The 14,993-nt window shown below is 36.7% G+C and overlaps 2 protein-coding genes across 7 annotated transcripts in view; one reads left to right on the forward strand and one right to left on the reverse strand.

Moving 5' to 3' along the window:
* Positions 1-14,993, reverse strand: part of LOC108974808 (protein eyes shut) — a 153,487-nt gene that overhangs the window by 69,201 nt on the left and 69,293 nt on the right. The gene's annotated exons all lie outside the window — the stretch shown is intronic.
* The window catches only part of LOC108974809, a 162,355-nt gene that overhangs the window by 67,391 nt on the left and 79,971 nt on the right, over positions 1-14,993 (forward strand). The window lies entirely within an intron of this gene.

Consider the following 14,993-nt stretch of genomic DNA (forward strand, 5'->3'; position numbering starts at 1 on the left):
AAATCAGCTCTACTCATTATTATCTATAGATTTGCGCTGTCAAAACAGATGTTGCCTGCCAGCACTGCGCCTGGATTTCGTAAGAACTACCGCAAACCTTATGGCATGTGGGATCATGAATTATTGAAAACGACGAACGGATTATTGAAACGAACGTTTGCCTCCAAATCCCACATAATACGTATACTGATCTATTTGCATGTGCGATTTTAGTTTTTAGCGAACTATGCATCGTTACAATTAGTTATAAAGCCAGAACTATGCCATACGATCAACCGAAACACTTGTGCTTCAAATGTTACTCATACGCCATGGTACCTAATATTAGTACACACTTTTCTAATCTAGCTTTTTTTAATGATTGAGCAAAAATCAGCGCTTCTCGTGCATTCTCTAAAGCTGTACGCACCTATCCCGTCGAAATTGCATTGAGGAGAGACGCCCGCAAAGCGTTTTCATTGTTATGCAAATAACGCCAGCATTGCAAGGAGTGAATAAATAAATGTAAATGCTTTGAGCAACACGTTGATAAGTCAATGATTTTTGAAATCCTTTTAATTGATTTCAAATACGACTTTATGACTTTATAACTTCTTGTGGATTTCATAATTTTGTTTATTTCGCTTTTTTTTGCTTTATATATAGCACTTTGGCTAAAAATGTTGAAAAAATAAGAGTGAGTGTGTTGGTGTATTGCCGCAGGTTGATTCAAAATTCGCCAAAGTCATTGACTTTGCCTATTTGATATTAATTATTAAAACTTTTGACTTTCGTGCGATTGTTGCCTGGAGGATTGAATACAGTTAAACTGCAATTTTGTCTTATTTTTTTTTCTTTTTGGTTGTATTGAATATGACGGTGACAGAAAATTTAAAGTATATTTGTTATTATTGTCATGGGGATTACTTTGAAGCGGCCAAATAGATATTCATGAATAAATAAATAATTTTTGAAAAAACACAAAATTCGCGATACTTTTTGAACACACCTCGTATACGACATAAAATAAAATGAAAATCGAAAAATGTTCAATGCTTATATGTTCATTGAAGTAAAGCTCTTTTCAAAAAATTTGAATCATATTAGATTTAACTAAAATGCAGATCTTTATAAAAAAAATTTTGTTAATTGTTATTTAAAAGTCACTTTGAACGAAGCTTATTTTATGGTTTGTCGAAGTAATTATTCTAAAGAAAAAAATTTTGGAGTGTAGCATACTTTTGGCGTCCATTACTAGAATTGACGAAAATGCAGATGTTTTCGAAAAAATTAATAACAGTTGAAGCCTACTTTATGGTTTGTAGAAATAATTATTATAAAGAAATATTTTTGGAAAATATTTAAATTTCTTCCAAAAATGATTCCTGATGAAGAAAATTGACAATAATTAAACATTTAAAACATTTGTGCACACCTTTTCGAAAATCCTCAGTTGAGATTAAAATAAAATTTTCTTCAGTTTCTAGCAAATTTGTTGCCTAATTTTCGGTTTGAAACACTTAAGCCGACGAAAATGCAATCTTTTCGAAAAACCTCAACCCAGATGAAACTAAAACTTCAATTTTTGTTAAACATCAATTTCAATAAAGACGCATTTATGTTTTGTCGAAATAATTATTACAAAAACATTTTTGAAAATGAATATTTGAAAACTCTTTTGAATTTTATGCCAAAAAGATTCCATAAAAAGTTTCAAACCAGAATTTTGCCTTGCCCCGCAGGCAATCAACTGGAAACGCTCGCCCCCCCACCCCCTGCTTGTCTGCGCAAAAACAACGAACTTTGCACTTTTAATTTCCATCCTTCGGCGTTTTTGCATACTTTCGGGCGTTGTTGGCGCAAAGCTGCGTTCGTATTTGTACACATGGATATTGAATAACGTACCATGGCATCTGCATAATGGCTGAGCGCGGATGAAACAAAACAAAAATGGCAAATAACTCAAAAGGTTGCGCCAACAAGCGAAGCGCGGCAGCGGGAAAGACGATCACGGCAAATGAAAGACGAGCGCAGCAACTTTTGCTTCAATTTCCGTCAACGATGGGTTGCACACATTGTTTTACCTGTGATTTTTTGTGTTTACGTGGCGTTGTTGCTATTTTTGTTGTTGCTATTGTTGTGACTGAGCGCATTTAGCTGCGAACACAATACGCCTCGATGCCTTGCGGTAAATCAGTAGAAACGGAAAATCACTGATGAAGAAATGCCAGCGTAAGCATACGAATGCTGCGCTATTGTTGTTGCGGCAGATAAACCACACTACAACAACAAGAAGAGAATGGAATAAAAATGGCAACGCAAGCAACATGAGCGAAATGAGCGCAGTCAGCACACAAGTGCGGCGTGCAATGAAAAACTCTTGTAATGAGCTTTGAGAAAGCGCGCTGCGGTTAGTTGTCGAGACTCGATGGTGTAATAAATGGCAAGGCGGTGCCAAGGTTACACTTCACACACACACACACACAATACACACATACCTCAAGTATAATGAAGAGCAAGCGCGATTTTTTTGCATTTCACCTATTTAACAACGGCAAGGGCGCTTCGATTGCATTTCAACAGCCAGTTGCCGGGGCGTATGAGTGATCTTAATTCGATTGCAATGTAATTTCAATTGCAACTGCTGCATAATTCAGGTGGCAACAAATGCTAGCAACAGCATCAGCACAAATAACGTTGCAACGATGTTTACTTGTGCGCATGCTTTATGTGCAATTTCCTGCTTGCTGGCAAGCGGTTACCTTTAGTGCCCCACTTAACCCAACGCCAACGTTGGCTATTAGCAACACACCAGCACACACCCTGTATCTCTATGCAGTAGCATGCCGCTGCTGCGCGCCGCCAACCACAATAATTTTCTAATTTTCCGCGCTTTTGCAATCTGAAGTGGAATTTTCCACATGCATTCACATGATTACAAGCGGCAGCAGCAGCAGCGGTCGGCGAGGCAGCGGCAACAACTAGTGCAAACACGCAATATACACTTGCTGGGGTGGCAAGTGGCAGCACGGCAGCAGCAAGCGGCGCTAACAAATAATAATATGTAATATAGAATGTGCTAAGAAGCTGCTGCTTTTGCTGCCGCTGCTGCTGTGGGCGACCCCACGAAGGCCTGGCATGGCCAGGCGGCGGTGCAGCCTCAAACCAAACCTCAATCAGCAACCAACCGACGCCAGTTGCGGGCGTAGTCCCCAGCGCCGTGGCATTGCTTAGCAACGACTTTGTTATTGTTGCTGGTCGCAGCAACAACCACAATAAGGCAAACCGCAGCCGGCATGAAAATTTCCAGTCACTACACATTATTAGCGCAGCAAGCGCGCTTTGACCCAGCCCTGCCGCTGCCACTGCCACAATAGCTCGGTGCGGGTTGGTGTTGCATGTTGGCCCTGCCGCATGCTCAGCACATGAGGTGGCTGTAATTTCAAAATTCAATGGGAAATCACTTGAAAATGCAATTAATTAAAAAGGATTTGTAAGCGATGCAGCCGATACGTTGCCAGCCATCGGTGAGCTGCAAATATGCGGCAGCAAGACGCCGGAGGATTGGCAGCCGTATTGCATGAAAAAAGTTCAAAGAAAGCTTTTAAGCACCGAAGTAGTAGTTTATTTTTTCCAAATACATACAAGGATATGAGTCTAACTCATATAAGTCTATATATACTAGTTGAATGCGGAGCGTAGAGCTGGTGCGCGCAAACCAAAGAGAGTTGAAAAATTTTAGCGCAAATCCGCACAAAAGGCCCACAGATTTTCGGGTTAATAGGTGAACAAAAGATTTCGACATGCTGCTGAGTTGAGTTTTGGCCAAGCGTGGCAGTGAAGTGCAGAAAAATCAGCCTCGATGTGGAAAATTTCGAAATATACTTTATGTAAAAAAAAAAATTAATAAACTGTTTTTTTTTTTTTGTTTTTTATTAAACGGCTTTTCATATAAGAAGACGAGAGAGAGTTTTGGGCATTTATTCATTTCAATTTTCATGAAAATGTTTTGCCAAATAAAAAGGTTTTCAAGACTAGGACTTGATGTTGATTCATCAGTTTGTATGACAGCTATGCACTATAGTAGAGCGATCTGAACAATTTTTTCGGAGATTACACTGTAGTTGCAAGTTATAACACATGCAGAATGAGAAAGTTCTTCATACAAGCACTTCATTCCGATCGTTCAGTTTGTATGACAGCTGTATGGTATAGTAGTCCGATCTGAACAACTTCTTCAGAGATTAGACCATTGGCTTAGTCAATAATCCATGTAAAATTTTGTGAATATATCTTGCCAAATAACAAAGTTTTCCATATAAGGACTTTATGTTGATCAACCAGTTTGTAAAGCAGCTACATATATGCTATAGTGGTTTGATCTGAGCAGTATATTTGGGGATTATAGCGCTGTGTTGAAGAGTAGATGCTGAATTTGGTAAAGACATCTTTCAAAATTAAGAAGATTTAATTATAAGGATTTGAATTTGATAGGTCAGTTTCTATGGCAGCTATATGCTATAGTGCTCCGATCGTAGAAATTTCATTGGAGGTTGTAGAAATTTCTGTGAAAATAATTTGTGCTGAATTTAGTGACGGTAGCTTTCAAAATTATACAGCTTTCCATATAAGAATTGTTTTTTATATGTATGTCAGTTTGTGTGGCAGCAATATGCTATAGTGATCCGATCGGATGAATTTCTTAGAAATTTGTAGAGATATCTTGGAAAATAATCTGTGCTGAATTTCATGTAGCTATTTTGTTAAATAAAAAAGTTTTCCTTACAAGAACCTCATTTCGATCTGTAACTTTGTATAACAGCTATATCCTATAGTGGTCCGATTTCGATCTTTCCATCATATGACTAGCTTCACAGGCGGAAGAATATGTGTGAAATTTTTCAGCTCGATATCTCAAAAACTGAATAGTACTTTTCACATATGCAGACCAACAGAGTGACAGAGATACCCAGAGCTGATAATTTATATACACTTTTTTAGGATCCCTTTCATACTTTTGCGTTTGTTTATCAGATATATATACACTTTATATGATCTCCTATGCATGTATTTTTCTGCTTGTAACAAACTTCTAAGCAAATGTAATATACCCCGTTCAGGGTAAAAATATTAACAATAACCAATAATTCTGATATTACTCACCTAGTTCACTTTTCGGCATTTCAGCAGTTATTTGAAAATATGATAAAATCAATGAAAATTACTTATGTACCACATATTGTATACATATACACACATATTTGACACCGAAATTTATGTCGAATTTCAAATAATGTCGACGCCGCTCGTATTTGCTACCTCTACAACGAATGCTGTAACCACTTAGCTGTATTTGTACAAGTAGAAAATTTGTACAATTGTAGAAATGTATAACAAATTTTGCGTCAAATAATTGGTCTCATTTTGATGTGAACACGCTTGTGCATTTCATTCATTGCGCTCGTCAATTTGGCTGCGATGAAGCCCAATACGCATTTAATTGAATCATCACATTGCTGGGTTTGATGCATGCAACGCGTCCGTGGTTTGTGGCGCTTAACCCAGTTTTAGGCGCTTAACCCAGTTTCGATTTCGATTTTTTTTATTAATTTGCCTTGCAGTACTTCATTATTGCTGTTTTTAGCTGTCATCGATGTGATTGACGTGGCTCATAATTTTATATGAGCTAAGTTAGGAAAGCAACGGGCAACGATACTAAATTTTAGTGAATGTATTATTTTCTGTTGCCTTACAGTTGCTTCAATTAAAGAACTACTCATTAGCACAGAAAATTTAGGTCACTTAAAGAAGGAGAATCATGACACTTAATGTTGATCGAAAATATGTGAGTTGGTAAATTGTAGAGCAGCTCTTATAAAGTGAAGTGAGGTGCCTTCAACTTTTGCCTTGAAAATAAATTCGGAAAGGGGATTCAATTTATTTTTTCTCAGTACAATAATTTGTACAAAAATTCATTTGACTTCCATAAAACTAATTTATGGTTAAAAAACAAATTTTCTTAATATTTATTGCTTACTTTTTGGTGCAATCATAAAATTTTAAATATTTAAGTAGTGCAAAACGTTGCTTTTTAAAAATTATTCGAGTTCGTTTGAAATTTTTTTTAGAATTAGTATTAGAGTTATAATTTTTTCAGTAGTAGAAAATAAATGTTGTTAACTCGGCTATAATCGCGTAAGCGGTGACTACGCCAATCAAGAAGAAGAAGAGTAAATAAATTCCCTTAGTGTTCCTTTCCCACTTACATAATTCAGCTTGATTATTTTCATTATTCATAATTTTCTTTTGCGGCCACACAATATAGAAAATGCAAGATAAAAGTCAGCCGCGCACACTATCCTGTGCCTGCAAGCCAACAAAAAGACACTTTTGCTTTGCTTGCCAAGGCGTGTTGTGAGCCTTAACCCTGAAGGCTGCGCAGTTAACGCAGCCGCCAAAATGAATAATGTGTCTGTGTGGGCGTGTGTGTAAATTAGGTGGTAAATCTGCGCAGCTAACGGTAGCGTCGGTGCGTAGATGTGAAATGGCATGAATATTTATAAAACAAAAACAACAAAACCAATTGTAAAGCAGCCTCGAAGAGCCTCCACGCACTGACATTTGCATTCGTTCATAAAAATCAACAACAATTGTATTGGCAGCAAGCATAGCACAATGCCTGTGTGTGGGCACATTAGCGTTGGCCTCATTTCATATTAAAATTGAAACGCATAACTGCCACAAGCAGTCGTAAGCGTGGTGGCAAATGCAGATTTTCTGCTTTATATATGACAAGGTATGTACAGTTTGTATAGTGCGCATTTTTAAATGGGAGTTTCATGTGAAAATGTAGATATACAACAAAAAATTGTATTTACAAAGCTACTCCATACACCTTGGAAATATTTCTAAAAAATTTCCATAGTTTTCTATACAAATAAGTTATGTTGAAAAGCTATAATCGTTCAAAGTTGTCAACATTTAGACGTGTTTCTTGAAATATATATGGCTGGAAAGAGTTTCTTGGATAATTTTTGTTAAAATTTTCTTTCGAGTAGTTTTAGTTAGAGAATCAAAAACTATAAATGTTTATTTATAAGCATACTTTTTTGCGGAAGCATACAATTTTACCAGTTCAGGCAGAGAAAGTATTACTTTAGATTTTGTTGTTGCCGTTTCACATAATCTACAATATTATAGCCAATTTTTGGGTGTGATCATAGAATTGAAAATCTCTATTGCAGGTTCTTTACATATACTACTAAATATTAATCATTTTGAATGTTTACTTCAAAATACAATAAAATTTCTTCACGTGGACTGCCTTCGATGGCGAAACATTCTATTTAATATTTTAGTTTTTTGTGTTTTATTCTGTCTGCTTTTGAGCGAAAATAACAAATATTCTTTCCATTCTTTAATATCATAGAAAGATTTCAAATTTAAAACTCAAACCAATAAAAGTCGAAATAGCAGGAGCATTCCAAAGTAAACAGGACTTAAAAAAAATCAATTTATTTTATTCAAAATAGTCTCCTTCTGCTTCAGTACAGCTTTCTGCAAGGTTCAAAAGCATGTCGAACGAGCGTTTTAACTCGTTGGCCGGTATGACCGATAGTATGGCGGTGCAAACCTTTTGAATGGCCTCTACGTCTGCGTAGCGCTTTCCTTTCATGAGAAAATTCGTTTTTCCGAAAAGGAAGAAGTCGTTCGGTGCGATATCAGGTGAATGCGGCGAGTGGTTAATGGTAAAAATCTTATTTTTGGTTAAATAATCGTCTTCGAAAGTTGGATTCTGAGCAATTTTTGGTCGTCAGTCAATTTGTGTGGAACAAACCGTAGACACCATTTGTAAGACCAAATGTTCGGTCAAAATGCGACAGATCGAAGTTTTGAAGATGTTCAATTCCATTTCCATGAATTTCAATGATGATTTCGGCTGATTTTTGATGAATTCACGCACAGTTTCTATGGAATTTCCGGTGGTCGCGGATTTTGATTGGCCCACATGTTGATCATCATTTATGTATGTCCTCACGACCACTTTGAAAACGTTAAAACCACTCGTGCACTCTGCTACGGGATATGCAACCATCGCCATAAACTTCTTTCATCAGTTGAAACGTTTTGGTAAAAGTTTTATCAATTTTAAAACAAGAGTTAATGTTGGCCCTTTGTTCGAAGCTCATTTTCGCACCGATAACACAACATACTCATACTTAAAACGCAATAACTTCACTTTCAATCAATGAAATGTTATGAAATTCTCACTGGACAATCGATAATAATAGCAGATTCTAACGCATCAGTCGACATATAGATGTCCTGTTTACTTTGCAGCCCACCTTGTATTTCTTTAAATTCATATATAGATATTTTAATGAAAAATTAGTTTATGTGTGGTTTGTTGTTTATCGATAACTTTATTTAAAAAATCTTAATTCAAGTCAATAATGATAAAAGAGAATCAATCGAGTATGAGCAGTATGAACTGCTCTAATTGAAGAGAAAAATCGATATATTTTCACGTCGTGGTTATGTGAGATTTAGTTGGCTTTAAGGCTTAGGTGAAATAAAATAGTAGTCCAAAATGGATGCATCAATAATTTTATATTTTATACATATAAAATATTACAAACACAAATAGATTTATTGACAATGTTATCGATAATTTTTTTGATCGATATTGTTAATCGAAAATATTAAAGTAAAGGCAATATTAATGTAAGATAACCAAATTTTCACTAATTAACTAAGAAAATATTTATCGATAAATTTATCATGTATATATATTAATTCTCGAGTTAAAAGTTTTTTCGAGTTTTCTATACGAGTACATAATGTGTAGTGAGAATATTATGTACTCGTATATAAAATATTTAAAAAACAAACCGTTGTTTCGAAAAAGTTATCAAACAATTTTCTCGATATTTTTTTCTCGATAATATTAAATCAAAGTAAGAAAACTGAATTTTTACTAACGAAATAAAAAAAAATAAATTAAATATTGTCACGAAATCGAATTTTTATGAATAAAATTAAAAAATAAATATCGATGATTTTAAAAAGTTATCGAAAATTTTATCGATATTTTTATCGAAAATATTAAAATAAAGTCAATATAATTGTGAGACAACCAAATTTTTACTAACAAAATAAAAACAAATACCGATAAATTTGTCGTATGAATATGTTAAATCTGGTGTTAATAAAAGTCTCATTTAATAAAAGTTTGTGGGAGAGGTATGGATATCAAGCATTTTATTGCGAGTTATTAAGTTCTGTACCCATTTATTAATGCGAATGTACTGTAAGTACAACAGTTAGCCAGCTGTCATAGCAGCCGTAAAGTGCAACGCGGCTTCCACGCATACTTTCGAAATCATATGCGGCAGTCAAACACATTTGCATACAAATTCGCTGCATTTTATAAACGCGGCACAACTAAACGACCGCGGTTGCGACTGCAGAGGTAAGTGAGTAGGCGATATTGACGAGAGCCATTATGTGCCGCGTCCTGCCAACTTAGGCGACTGAAAATGCAGTAATGGCACTGCATGCTTTGCACGGCTGTGGACAGACATGTGCTTATACATACTTAACTCATGTAGGTGAGCTGTGTGTATGCATGTATATAATGTATATTTATATCTATATTTATAATACAAGTATGTGTATGAATCATGCATGTATGTGTGGTTGAAAATTTTTCAACATGAGTTTTTAAATATGCATTTCGGCGTACTTGTTCAGCAACCAGCAATACCAGTGTTGAGTGGTTGTTGTTGTTTTGTTATTGTTGCTGTTTAACATACATATTATTGTGACGTTATTTCTGCCCGCTTGCCGCATGAGGCGTCATGCTTTGGCGAAGCAATTTAAATGCATCATTTAGCTTGCCACATATTTGTTGCAATGTTCTAATGTGTGTTTTTGTAAGTACCAACGCGCTAATAGCCGTTAGCCGCACATCAAGGATATTAGAAAAAATGCAAAATAGGAAAAAGTCTCAATGAAAAATACCAACGCGCATTTGGTTGCACGCACTCATTGCAACTTTCCTCATTTAGCTTTTACGCCGCAGCAATGACCGTTTTGTTGTAATATTTTGTTATTATACAATTTTCCAATTTATTTTGTTTGCATATTTTCTATAACACACGCACTTGGCGGTGCATGGATGGGAAATTTGCCGTTAGTCGAGCGCGGCACTCTGATTTGCCACCAATGCTGCTCATTATGCGTTGCATGCAACGTAATTACCAAGCGCTCGCAGTATCATGTCTGCGTAATAATAAACACTGCCATGGCAACAACAAACACAAAGCATGCCAACGTACACACAGCGCTGCAGCAATGCGCAAAGCAGCGCTATGTTGCAAGCATGGCGACGCGGAGCACGACGCGCTCAATGCAAATTAAGTAGAGAAAAAATAGCGTGGGCGGATGAGAGGTAGGCAAGTGCAAAAATAGTGACAGTAAAAAGCGCAGCTTTGCGAGTGCCGAAGGCCCGCAGGCAACGCAAGTCCCACATGTAACGCGGTGACTTCATGAATGAGTGTGTGTGTAATATGTGTGCGTTAGTTAGTAGCGGTGGATAGTTGATATGAGGCACGCTGATTGCTGGTAGCAGCGCGCCTTTGCAAATGCCAGCGTACCACTACGCGCTCACCCACACGTCCTGCTTGTTTAAGTCACTTTAACTACCGTTACCCGCTCAGCGCCGGTTCTGAGTGCTGCGCAGACATGATATCATCATAAGCTGCAGGCTATAATGACGGCGCGCAAAAAGCAATGGAAAGGCGGCGCTCGTGACAGCCAAGCGGCATGCAATTGTATGTATGGTTGTGTGTGTGCATCTTTATATACATATATGTTGGGTTTTTGTGTTGTTGCAAAAGCGTTTTGATTTCATTTTTCCCGGCGCATCATTACTCCTGACTGGCAACGCGCTAAGCTTGGCAATGCTGAGTTTCATTGGAATCTGCCCATCCGAAGGCATTTTTTCATGAATATAAAAATTTATATGTTTCTACCGTTAGAAATGATGTGCGTAGGTGCGTTTGACTGCTGTTGCAAGTAGAAAAATGTTGCTGGAGAAAACATATTTAATTAGCATGCGTTGCCATATCAATGTTATGAATTTTAAAATATTATTCATAGGAATCGCTCTGCATTTTTTCGGCTTTCACTGAAAACATGCTGTTTTTGTAAGTTGCAGGAGTAAAGCTGTCGCCTTGGAGGTGGCTTGGAGATGGCTTAGCGTAAAGTTCATGCCGAAGGCCGGTAAACGCTCTCTTGTTACTGCTAAGGAAAATATGCTTATCAGTCTCTTCTCATTCCTATTGAAAACGCTAGCGACACTCATGGACTTCTTAGGAGTCGAGCTCCAAGGAAAGGGTTATTAAGTGCTCAGCATGCGTACAGCAAGGGCACGCCATGGCTACAGGGCGCATTTATACATAAATACTACTCTGTGGGTGCCTTTTTGATTACCGAGGAGGCATTCAAAAAAAAATTCTGTACGGCTGAAAAATATTATTAAAGCTCTTAATAAGTTTGCGGATGAAGCTAATCTCAAGAATATCTACTTTGCTGCAGAATGGAGTAGAGAAGTGCACGTGTTCTGCAGAAATAAATTCAACATAAATCTAAAAAATCGATTTTTTCCTAAAAAAATAAAAAAAAAATATGTATCGATAAATTTATAATATGTGTATATTAAAACCCGAGTTAATTAGTTTCACTAATTTACTGGACTGCGTTATCAATGACTGTTTCCTCAGACAGGGTATCGAAAGACTATAAATATTTTAAAACTCTTACTGCATATGACCAAAGCCTCACTTATTTCTAAAAGTGTGATAAGAGGTGAACTATAAAAATAGCTAGATATTGAGATTTCTTACTTCACGGAGGCGAAATTGGAGCACAGAACTGGCCGTTTTTAAGAATGAATAATTCATTGAATCCTATCATAGGTCTGCCCGTCAGCCCATATCAAGTAATTTCATTTTTTGGACTTCTTTTCCTAAGGGTGGCTCAACTTAGTAAGCTGCGAGCTTTAACTTTATCACATATAATAATCAAAAAGTCTGCAGAGGCATGATTAATGCAGAAAAAGAATAAACATTGACTTAGGATATTATAGCTGAGATAGCTCAACAAATGAAAAAGTTTACCGTAAAAGCATTTGATTGCGATCGTTCAGTTTGTATGGCAGCGCCTCTTGGATTTCACATCTTTTCTCAGAAACTGAAGGTCTAACTCGCGTATATATAGAAGGTGAGATACACCATTTTGGGTCCCGAAGTTTCCTTCTGGCGGTCACAAACTTCTTGCCAAATTTAATATCCCTTGCATAGAGTATACAAGTAATGTTTAATAGCATCTTGCTTACTCCTTTAAAAGCAACTTTTCATCACCTTTACTATAAATACAGCGCACCACACGATTTGCTGGTTTCGTACAAATCGAAATGCAGAAAGCAATCGCTAACTGAGTTTCAACACATCCTGCCGGAATAATAAATTTTCACACACTTCAATGGCTACGAATAAGTGTTCGGAAACGGCAAATGACTCGGTGTTACACACTTTAAATATGCATGCAAAGTGGGAGTCACTATACACTCACGCACAGCTGCGCATACTGCTGTGATTGCCGAAGTGCATTACGTGCATGAATTCGTCCAGTGAAGAAAGTGGCAAAAAATGTTAGCGCTAAACTTGTAGATTTGTTCCCAAAAATATTTACAGCTACCGTTAAGCGCCTAGGAATTATATATATATATATACGTATATATCATATACTATATATATATGATTATACCTACAACTGTGCGTTTGTTTGTGTGCAAGTGTGCGCTGCATTGTTTACATTTCTTTGCTCCATTTCGACTAAGTGCTTCACACGTAGCGCCGAGAGTACTTCCGCAACAAATAACGGAATCCGAGAATATTCACATTGACATCATTTATGCATGATCATACGTACCTACATACATAGGTACAATATATATGTGTATACATGTTAAGTTTGTTGGTGGAGATGTAGTCGGGGAGCGAGAGCGGGAGGTTACGGTGAGTTTCGGTGGCTGCGTGTTAGACCTGTATATGTGTGTATGTAAAATTAAACCACCAAATCGAATACACCCACAGCTGCATATATTATATATGTATACTCATATATGAAAGTACACGTTTAAATAGACACTTTAAATATAGTAAAAAGTATTTAAGAAAGAAGTTAGCGTTAACGTGTACTCATTTCACATATTTTCTGTACCATACCTTACACTATATGAACATTGCCTAATGGTGGTTTGAGAGCATTTAATCTAAATTTCAGAGTTATTTCGAAGTACTATTCCTATAAGAAAGATTAGAAGTGAGGTCATAGTTTTATTATTCAATGAAATTTTTATGATCCAAATCAAAGCTCCAATCGAATTTTCTATCGGCTCGTTAAAATTTCGGTGTATTTTACCACGGCTAGTAGTCGAGAACACAATCTCGCGCGAGTAATCTGCTATGGTTGTGAACAAGGACAAGACGAAATATCTCCTGCCATCAAAAACCTGTCGTCTCACTCGTGACTAGATAATTTCGTTTATCTTGGAACCAGCACCAAGGCCAAGAAGAATATCACCCTCGAAATCCAAGGCAGAATATCTCTTGCCAACAGTTGCTACTTCGGACTGAATCGGCAAAATGAAAAGTAAAGTCCTCTCTGAAAAAATCAAACTCTATAAGTCACTCATTATTCCCGTTCTGCTATATGGTGTAGAAGTATGGATGATGACGACGTCTGATGAATCGGCGTTCTGAGTTTTCGAGAGTAAGGTTCTGCGAAAGATGACGAAAAATCTTAAGCGTTGGAACGATGAGCTGTATGAGATCTACGAGGACATAGTTCGGCGAATTAAGAGACAGTGGCTACGCTCGCTAGGTCATGTTGTCCATATGGAAGAGCACAATCCAGCTTTGACGGTTTTCGAAATAAAGAAAGAGGAAGCCCTCGACTACGTTGAATAAATCAAGAGGCTAAGGATCTGGTTGTACTTGGTATTTCGTGTGAGAAGAAGTAAGAGTTTGTAATTATAATCGAAAGGCTATATTAAGTTTGGCATGAAGTTTGAAATACCAAGAAAGAAACGTCGAATACCGTATAAAATAGATATATACACAAATTATCAGCGTGACAAGCTGAGAAGATTTAGCCATTCCCGTGTTCCCATTCCTGTTTCTATAAACGAAGTAGTCTCTTAGTTTTTGAGATATCGATATGACATTTTGCATACGTTTTTTTCTTCATAAGGCGCTATTTATTCGTCGGAATCATTCATATCGGCATTTATTGCATATAGCTGCCATACAAACTGAGTGATCAGAGTAAAGTTGTTGTAGGAAAAATTTTTTTATTTAACGACATATCCTTATGAAATTTGCCACAGGTGATAAACCAAAGCAATGAAATAGTAACTGAACAAATAGTTTAGAACGGACCATTATAGCATATAGCTTCCATACAAACTGAATGAACAAAATCGGGCTTTCGTATAAAAAAGTGTCTTTCTTGACGAGATAGCTTCAAGAAATTTGGTATGGATCATTGTCCAAAATAATCGTATAATAATTGAAGAAACTGTTCAGATCGAATCACATTAGCATATAGCTGCCGTACAAGCTCAGTGCTCGGATTCAAGTTCTTGTACAGAAAACTTTTTTATTTGATGAGTTATCCTTGTGAAATTTGGTATATTTTATTATCCAAAACAGTAATCCAATCTCCGCGGAAATGGCGCATATCGGTTCACTGTAGCATATAGCCGCCGTACAAACTGAACAATCAAAATCATGCCCTTGTATGGGAGACTTTCTTATTTGAGAAGATATGTATGTTCCAGAAATTTGCCCTGCTTGCTTGCCCTTCTCGCTTTTAATTGATTTTAAAGCTTACCAGAAAATATTAAATCAATTACTTATTCTAATTTCATTTAGTGCATAAAATCA

This window comes from Bactrocera latifrons, unplaced genomic scaffold, assembly GCF_001853355.1.
Source record: "Bactrocera latifrons isolate USDA-ARS-PBARC rearing strain unplaced genomic scaffold, ASM185335v1 scaffold_59, whole genome shotgun sequence".
Lineage (NCBI taxonomy): Eukaryota > Metazoa > Arthropoda > Insecta > Diptera > Tephritidae > Bactrocera > Bactrocera latifrons.